The sequence below is a fragment of the Berghia stephanieae genome, chromosome 11, assembly GCF_034508935.2.
Source record: "Berghia stephanieae isolate SIO BIC M18660-M18661 chromosome 11, UCSD_Bste_1.3, whole genome shotgun sequence".
NCBI lineage: Eukaryota > Metazoa > Mollusca > Gastropoda > Nudibranchia > Aeolidiidae > Berghia > Berghia stephanieae.
The window spans coordinates 25,022,066-25,032,065 of record NC_088370.1 but is presented as its reverse complement, the minus strand read 5'-3'; the positions used below and the strand labels follow the sequence as shown (position 1 = coordinate 25,032,065).

General features: G+C 36.9%; 1 protein-coding gene across 3 annotated transcripts in view; it reads left to right on the top strand.

The window, feature by feature from the left end:
- Positions 1-10,000, top strand: part of LOC144957371 (potassium voltage-gated channel protein Shaw-like) — a 295,525-nt gene that overhangs the window by 166,086 nt on the left and 119,439 nt on the right. For all 3 annotated transcript variants that reach the window (XM_078888582.1, XM_078888583.1, XM_078888581.1), the window contains exon 4: positions 6,129-6,489. The gene's annotated coding sequence lies outside the window, so the exon portion shown is untranslated. The remainder of the gene's footprint in view (positions 1-6,128; positions 6,490-10,000) is intronic.

Sequence of the window (10,000 nt, the reverse complement as noted above, 5' to 3'; positions counted from 1 at the left end):
CCGTTCTTTTAGCTACACTGCCCGACATAGCCGCACATAATTTATTGTAATATTTACGTTTGGTGCTTACGTCGTTTTACCAAAAAGACGGGCAGTGTAGCTTAAAGAACGGGCAAATAACATGCATACTCTCACCGTACTCAGGCGTAAAATAAGTACCTGGCCGTTAACAGCGTTGTCTCTACCCAGGACTTTCCGTTCCGAAAGCGAGTGGTATACTGCTGGACCACGACATAACCGCTCATAATGTATTGTTTACGTTTGGTGCTTACGTCGTTTTACCAAAAAGACGGGCAGTGTAGCTAAAAGAACGGGCAAATAACATGCACGAGATCCTTGTTTCTCGTAATCGATGGCAGGGAAAGAACAGGCACGATGGAGAGAAAGGGGGAAAAATGCTTTTGTGCTTTTAATTGGAAATCGACCAGGGCAGCGTGGATGATTCCGTTCATATGTAAATGTTGCTGCTCGAAGCTCGAAGAAATAAATATAAATAACAGTGTGAAATTGAATGTAAGCTTCAATTAAATATACGAAAAACAGATAAAATTTACGTTTCGGGTTTTCCTCTTTATCAACAAAAAAAAAAAAAACAGGATGAATGAAACACTACAGACGAATGAGATAATGTGGTGGTGGCGTTGGTTGTTGAGATGAATAAACAAAATAAAGTGGAGATTTTTCTTTTGCCTCTCTGTCCACCTGGCAGTGATTGGATAGCTGGGTCTGTTGGTTCTGGTGGAAAGTACTTTGCAGTAGCCAATTAGTCTAGATATTATTAATACCCTTATATAATGCGACTATTTGGTCTAGTGGTATGACACTACTCGTTTTCGGATCGGAAGGTTCTGAGTTCGAGCCTCGCTCGACGAATGGTTGAGTCCTTGGAAAAGGCTCTTTACTCACATACGTTCAAATAGAGTAAAATAAGAACCTGGCCGTTAACAGCCTTGTCTATCCGAAAAATTGTAATGTATATCGCCGTCATGTCCCGTCCTACTGTTAAGTGTTGCTGTTTCTATTGTAAAGCGCTTTGAGCACATTTAGTGGATATTGTGCTATATAAAAGCTCATTCTTTTTTTTCATGTTATAAAAACCCGGGAGAAATCCAAACTACATGAACCTAGTGGTTCTGAATGACTACACCTTAATAGACTTATAATCAAAAGATAAATGTAGTAAGACCTTATGTAATGACAACGCAATTATAAACACCATAAGCGTGTACTACCGTAGCCATCGTTAACTTATAGCCTGACACTGACCAAACAAATGACGTTAAAAGACAAGTCTTTGGCCACAAAAGAAAACAAATCGTGAGTTGTGTTCAATAGTTGAAACAATGGGATCACTTGTTTCCATGAGCATTACAAACGACAACTCACAAAAATGATTAAAAGATGTAAATCCAAAATTTTCACCTTCCAACTGATTATGTCTTGCACTTTCACAATACTCATCAACTATGACTGAATCACACAATTCTCAGCACGCTTCATTTGGAATGCGAGGCTTACTACTACTACTACTACTACTACTACTACTACTACTACTACTACTACTACTACTAATACTACTACTACTACTACTACTACCACTACTACTATCTACCTACTACTACTACTACTATACTACTATACTACTACTACTAACTACTACTACTATACTACTACTACCTACACTACTACTACATACCTACTACTACTACTACTACTACTACACTACTCCTACTACTACTACTACTAACTACTACTACTACTACTACTACTACTACTACTACTACTATACTACTAACTAACTAACACACAACTACTACTACTACTACTAATACTACTACACTACTACTACTACTACATACTACTACTTACTATATACTACTACTACTACTACTACAACAACAACATACTCTACACTACTACTACTACACTACTACTATATACTACTACTCTACTAACTACTACTCTACTACTACTACACAACAACTTACTACTATCTATACTACTACTATCTACTTTACTACACACTATTACTACTACTACTACCATACTTACTACTCTACTAACACTACTACTACTACTACTACTACTACTACTATCTACTACTACTACTACCTTACTACATAATACTACTACTTACTAATACTACTACTACTATACTACTACACTACTACTACTACCACCATTACCACTACTACTACTACTACTACTACACTACTACTACTACACACACTCTATACTACTACTACTACTACTACTACTACTACTACTACTACATACTACTACTACTATACTACTACTACTACTACTACACTACTAGTACAACTACTACTACTACTACTATACTACTACTACTACTACTCTACTACTACTACACTATACTACACACTACTATACTACTACTACTACTACTACTATACTACTACTACTACTACTACTACTACTACTACTACTACTATACTACTACTACTATACTTACTACTACTACTACTAACTGACTACTTACTACTAACTACTACTATACTACTACTTACTACTTACTATATCTATACTACTACTACTACTACTACTACATATATGCTATGCGATACTACTACACTACTACTATCTACTACTACTACACTACTATACTACTACTATACTTCTACACTACTACCACTACTACTACAACTACAACTACTACTACTACTACTACTACTACTACTACTACTACTACTACTACTACTACTACTACTACTACCACTACAACAACAGTATATTTAAACTCTAAGATTACAACAACAAAATCAAAATCTTAGAACCATCATTGAGATTCGAACCTGGTACTCATGATTCAAAAGCGAGTGACTTTCACTACTACACCAACAGCCCATCTGTCGTGCTCTGTGGGCGTGTGTGTGTGTGTGTGTGTGTGTGTGTGTGTATGTGTGTCTTCTCATGAGTCTGGTCTGCGTGTTTGTAAGCGAGGTCGGGGGGTGGGGGAAATGGATATGTTTCTAATACCCACATAACTTCAATGCGTTTTCTGTCGTACTGTGACAAATAACCTTTCCTGATTTTGGTCAGATCTTTTTTTTTAATCTTCTTATCTCGATTAATTTAGATAATTTCAAACTATCAAGGAATTCTTAGGTTTAACTATTCGATTAAAAAAAAAAAGATTTTAGCACGTCGAACTATATTTTAAGTTTTAAACAAATCTGGCCCAAAAAAGATTTGGGAAAATTCGTTTTTTCCAGTCGGATATTTTCTCCTCTAGAATATCGATTAGAAAGAAAGCTGATGTATTCTAAAATTTAGAAAATACGTATTTAAAGTTTTGGTCAGAAAACTCGTCCTTTTAAGTTTTAAGCAAATTTGGCCAAAAAAAAAATAGGAAAAGACGTTTTTACAAGTCGGATATTTTCACCTCTGGAATATCGATTGGAAAGCTGCCGTAATCTAAAAGAAAAAAAATACGTATTTAAAATTTTAGCCAGAAATCTCGACCTTCGAATATCGATCGATTAAAATGACCCTCACCTTGTCAAAACATCCCAAACCTGGGATTTCACGGAGGTCCCAGGTTTGAAGGGTTTTGACAAGATGTAGATATATTTTTTTAATCGATTGATATTTGAGTGACGAATTTTAACTCCGTGTTTTGTCGGTGTCTGCCAGAAAGGACATTTCATCTTCCATCCGATCTGAAAGCTCTCAAGGCAAAAACAATGATGATTAGAATAACAAAACATGGATATCTCTCTCTCTCTCTCTCTCTCTCTCTCTCTCTCTCTCTCTCTCTCTCTTTCTCTTTCTCTGTGTATCTCTCTCCATTTGTCTCTCTCTCTCTCTATCTATCTATCTATCTATCTATCTATCTATCTATCTATCTATCTATCTATCTATCTATCTATCTATCTATCTCTCCCTCTCATTGTCTATACCTCTATCACTCTCTCATTCGCCCCATGTTTATCACTCCTCTCTCTTATTATCTCTCTCCTCTCTTCCCCCCTTCTCTCTCTCTTTCTATCTTCCTTTCTCCACTCTCTCTCTCTCTCTTTCTCTCTCCTCTCTCTTTCTCTCTCTTTCTCTTTCTCTCTCTTTCTTTCTTCTCTCTCCATCTCTCTCTATCTCTCTCTCCATCTTTTTTTCCGTCATTCCTTTCTTTCTTCGTTCCGTCCTTTTCTAGTATTGTATTTTATTTTCCCACTCCATATCCCAAGAAGGACAACCAACGTGTGAATAATAGTAATAATAATATAATAATAATATAATAACAATATAATAATATAATAATAATAATAATAATATAAAAATAAAATATATAATAAAAATAAATAATAATAATAATATATAATATAATATAATGCTGTAATGTTGCTTAATTAATGAACCTACATCTCCTGACTTTCCAGCTTTGCCCGGCCATTGTACTACGCATTCTCTTGTAAACACGTTCGTGACTTTGCATTGTTCAATTAATATACTATAATAACAAAAATAATACAGTCCTACCTCGAATACTGCCATACTCGGGAAAAACACATATTAAAAAATTTGGCCAGAAAACTCGTCCTTCAAATATCGATCGATTTAAATGATTCTCATCTCGGCAAAAACTCTCAAACCCGGGACTTCGGCGACGTCCCGGGTTTGAGAGTTTTTGCCGAGATGAGAATCATTTAAATCGATCGATATTTAAAGGACGAGTTTTCTGGCCAAATTTTCTAATAATGTGTTTTTCCAAAGTACGGCAGTATAATTCTGCCGACTTATGCCAAAAATGGACGCTAGCAGCCACGGGGTTCGTTTCGAGTTAGAATCGGAAACGTGTTCGACGTTTAAAGGAATTTGATTAAATGTTTCAATTTCAAATTATGTTGTATTTCTGATAGAGTTATATAGCACATGACTGCACCGCACAGATAGTATTATTAAATGGATCGTGGTGGAACGGGGAATTCCCATTCTATGACATTGGCGCTTACGTCCTTTTATCACATGACCTCAGAGTTGAACACGAACCTTATTTTGAGCCAATCAGACGAACGGACGGACCTCAGACCTTCATCACGCCTTTACCCATGATCCATAATCCACAATCCATAATTCATTACTGGGTCCGGGCGACCACAGCTATCTTAATAATCGACTCCAAATCCGACGAAGACGACTACGATACTCAGCCTGAAAATCGAAAGAATCGATTACGACTTCGGAGGAGCCAAGAGAAGTGACCTCTCTATTTTATTCGACATGTTGTGGCATCCAAAAATATATTTGGCATCATACAAGTATACGTGGGGATTAGCGATAGCCCAGTTGGTAGAGCACTCGCTTCACAAGCAAAGAGGCAGGACGAGATCAATCCCGGGTGAAGCCTAGATTTAATAATTATAATTAATTTAATAATTGAGCCTTTTTATATAGCACAATATCCACTAAACGTGCTCAAAGCGCCCTTTTAGGCGATATTACAAATATTTTTTTTTGGACAGAGACAACGCTGTTAACTGCCAGGTACTCTTTTTACCCCTGAGTACGATGAGAGAATGTGAGTAAAGAGCCTTCTCCAAGGACTCAACTATGCACCGAACGAGGCTCGAACCCAGAACATTCCGATCCGAAACATAGACTTATTCTTTTTTTTTTTCGGACTCCGTATCCACCCCAGCAGTGATTGGGTAGCTGAGTCTCTTAGATCGGGCGGAAAGGATAGCAAACAATTGCTATTGTCTGTTTCACGCTACCGAAACCGGCTCCATGGGCCGAGTGGCTCTGGAGGATAAAAGCAAAGCATATGTGACCGATAGCCTCAAAACGGTATTGTTTTTTGGGGATGAAACATACTAAAAACCTCACCTCGTCCTAGGTCAATTTGCCGCGTTGCACTGCGGCTGGCGCCTGGGTTATTCCAGTCTCCCCAAGAGAAAAATTTCCCCTGTGAGATGAATAAAGGGATTTTTTTAAAATTTAAAAGTAGGTATGAATCAGTGCCAGAAAAAAAAATCAAAAATATAAATACAAGAAAAAAATCAGACTGGGAATCGAACCTCAGACCTCCTGGTTTTGTCCGCCATGTTGTTTGTTTGTTGTCATTTTTTTTCATTTTCAATAACCTTGTCTCATTTACTCGTTATCCACAGATCAGCCTCTGGTAACAGCCGATGGATAGTTGGATTCAGAGTAGTGATATTTCTACTATCCCCTACACAGGACGCCACCACTAACATCCGCTTACGATGCAGATTTGAGAATGGATGGGAATAAAGACTGAGTGGATTATACTCTGTTATTTTCTTCTTCTTCCTTTATAAAACAAGAGAGTTTGTGTTTTTGATGTAATTCATGTAATGTGTAATGTGTGCTTGCTTGTGTAATGATTCTGTGGATTATGGATTCAATATAGATATATAGATAGAGAGAGAGCTATGTGAGGAATGACACAGTTGGACGTTTAGTGACCTGGACTTGTATATCACGGATATTGGTTTCATTGAATGCCAGGTGAGTAGATAATAGTAATAGATTATGTTTTGTAAATAGAAACAACTTTAGGTATTTTGAAAATAGATTTCTCCCTCGATCTATCTATTTATCTATCTATCTATCTATCCATCTATCTATCTATCTATCTATCTATCTATCTATCTATCTATCATCTATCTATCTATCTATCTATCTATCTATCTATCTATCTATCTATCTATCTATCTATCTATCTATCTATCTATCTATCTATCTATCTATCTATCTATCTATCTTTATCTACTATCTACATCTATCATCATCCTATCCATCTTTATCTAATATATAATTATCATCATCATTATATATATATATATATATATATATATATATATATATATATATATATATATATAAGCAGTGTGTAGTTCGCCTAACCGGCTGCCGTGTTGTTATTTCTCTCCCGAATTGTGTGATTTTTATTGATTTCTAAAACAAAAGTCTGGAATATTTTTATACAGTCGTTTTAATAAAGTTTTATTCTACATTGTGATATATATTTCTCGGAAATTCATAGGAGGATTTTTAGATAGATTAACATTTTAGTGGTGTAGATCCCATTGTTTGAAGTATTGTACTAGCCGTTTATTGTTTACACTTACGTTAAGATTTTTAGTCACGATGTGCCATATCTATTTTTATCCTTATTACGACAACATTTATTGGAATGACACAGAATCGTCTTGGTATCACGGTAACAATAATAGCAGTGATAGCCAGCGGCTACGACCAAGTCGTGGTGGTGTGCGGAAACGAAGAAAAATAAATATTCAAATAGGTCACAGACCACCGCCCTTTCATACAAATAGAGCCCTCAAAGTACATAACACACAATGGTGCCCAAGGTCTCTGATCAACATACCACTCAACGACACTCAAAACAACATGCCAATAGTAAACGACACATATCAACAAAACATAATGACAACACCTGATCATTTTGATGGGATGCAGGACTTAAGTAAACATAATGAGAACGTGGCTTGTGAAAATAAGACTATTACAACAAAAGGGGGAAGAAGGTTCAATATGAGGCCAAATGAAATAAAAAGAATCAATCACCAAATCAACTCAAATCATAACACGCTTAATATAGCAAACAGGCTTTACTTACAGTGACCGTAATGGTGAACCGAGAAATATGTTTAGAACTATGACCATAAACTTTCAAAGTATAATTCCAAAACTACCGGAATTTTGGAAATTGATATCAGACATAAAACCAGACATAATCATAGGTACTGAAACATGGCTACATTCTGAAATAAAGGACAGTGAAATATTTCCACCAGAGACATATTTCAACGTGTTCAGAGACGAGAAGATAGGTATGGTGGGGTGCTGGTTGCAACAACAACGAACCTCTCAGTAATAAAGCTTGACATTCAAACAAAATCAGAATCGGTGATCGTAAATATCAAAACAGAACAAGGCCTACTCACTGTGGGCGCTATGTATAGAACACCCTCAAACTCAACTATGGAACAAATGACTGAGATAACACGCTGTATTGATAGCATAGACCCGAAAAATGTACTCTGGTTAAGCGGAGATCTGAACCTACCTGATATCAATTGGGAACAAGAAAAAATAATCAGTTACCAATATCCTTCATTTATAAACCAAGCATTTATTAACAAATTGCAAGATTTTGGCCTTAGTCAAATAAACAAAAATCCAACAAGGGGTACAAATATCCTCGACTTATTTATCACAAATCGACCGAATTTAATTGTCAAGTGTACAACCATTCCAGGCATTAGTGACCATGACATCCTCATCACGGAAAGCACTATCAAAGCAAACAAAATCACAAAAAAAGGCAAATATCGCCGAAATGCGGACAGAAACACGTCTTTTTAGTGATAACATAATGAATCAACATCTAGAAAGCACTGAGGATGTTTGGACTGCCATCAACGACCACCTAAACAAAATGATGACCAAACATGTACCAACAATGAAAAGCCCAAGGAAATTTCACCAACCATGGATAAACACCACCGTCAAACGATTATCTAGACGGAAAGAAAAGGCATGGAGCAGAGCGAGAAAGTCCAACAGTAAGAAAGACTGGTACAATTACGCCCGACTGAAAAAGAAACACAAAAAGAGAGTAGAAAGGCCTATCATAATCATGTTAAGGAACTTGTCATTGAAGACTCAAACAAAAAGCTCTGGAAATTTATAAAAAGTAGGAGGTGCGATTCGGTTGGTATAGCGCCCCTTGAGCATGATCGTGTATTATACTCTGATGCAAAGGAAAAAGCAGACATACTTAATAACCAATTCTGCTCTGTTTTTGCTTCAAAAGCTCATACCAAAATTACCACTCAACAACTACAAGGCGAAGAAAACGATTCCAACACTATGGCGAAATCAATGTGACAGTAAGGGCGTTTCCAAACTCCTCGCCACTCTCGATCCAAAGAAAGCATGTGGCCCAGACAAAATACCATCCCGTCTCTTAAAGATATTGAGTAATGAATTTGCACCTGCCCTCACACATTTGTTCAAACTCTCTCTTGAAACGGGAGACATACCAATTGTTTGGAAGCACGCTCTTGTCCAACCCATCTACAAGAAAGGTGATAGAAGCAGGGCTCAAAACTACCGTCCAATTTCATTAACTTGCATTTGCTGCAAACTGTTGGAGCATATAGTGAGATCCTCAATAACTGAATATCTCGAAACTAACAGTATTTTTTGTGATGAACAGCACGGATTTAGGAAGCACCACTCATGTCAAACTCAACTTCTATCATTAACACATGATCTGTCAACTGCTATTGATAAAGGTGGTCAAATTGACCTAGTACTACTGGACTTTGCCAAGGCCTTCGACAAGGTTCCTCACCATCGGTTAATCCAGAAATTGTATGACGTTGGTATCAGGAACAAAACCTTACAATGGATTGCAACTTTTCTGGACAATCGCACCCAACAAGTTCTTGTTGACGGCGAGACTTCCACTATCGGGATGGTGACATCGGGCGTACCTCAGGGCTCAGTCCTTGGGCCCGTCCTATTTTTAGTGTACATAAATGATCTTCCACGAGGTATAAGGTCAAAAGTGCGCCTCTTTGCTGACGACACAGCATTATATAATCAGATAAGAACAACAGACGACTGCAAAACACTAAATGACGATCTAGCTAAATTACAAGAATGGGAAACAATAAATCAAATGGAATTTAACGTATCAAAGTGCAATGTTCTAACCATCACAAATAAGAAAGCACCTATTACATTTGAATACCAACTTCATGGTCAAAACCTGGAACATGTAAAGACAGCAAAATACCTTGGCATTGAGTTTGCTAAAAACCTCAAATGGAATGACCACATATGTCACCTGGCTTCAAAGGCAAATCAAACAAGCGCTTACATCACCCGCAATTTAAAAAGATGCCCAATCACAACTCAAACTCTTGCTTTTAAAACTATTGTTTAGACCAATTTTGGAGTATGGCAGCTCAATTTGGGACCC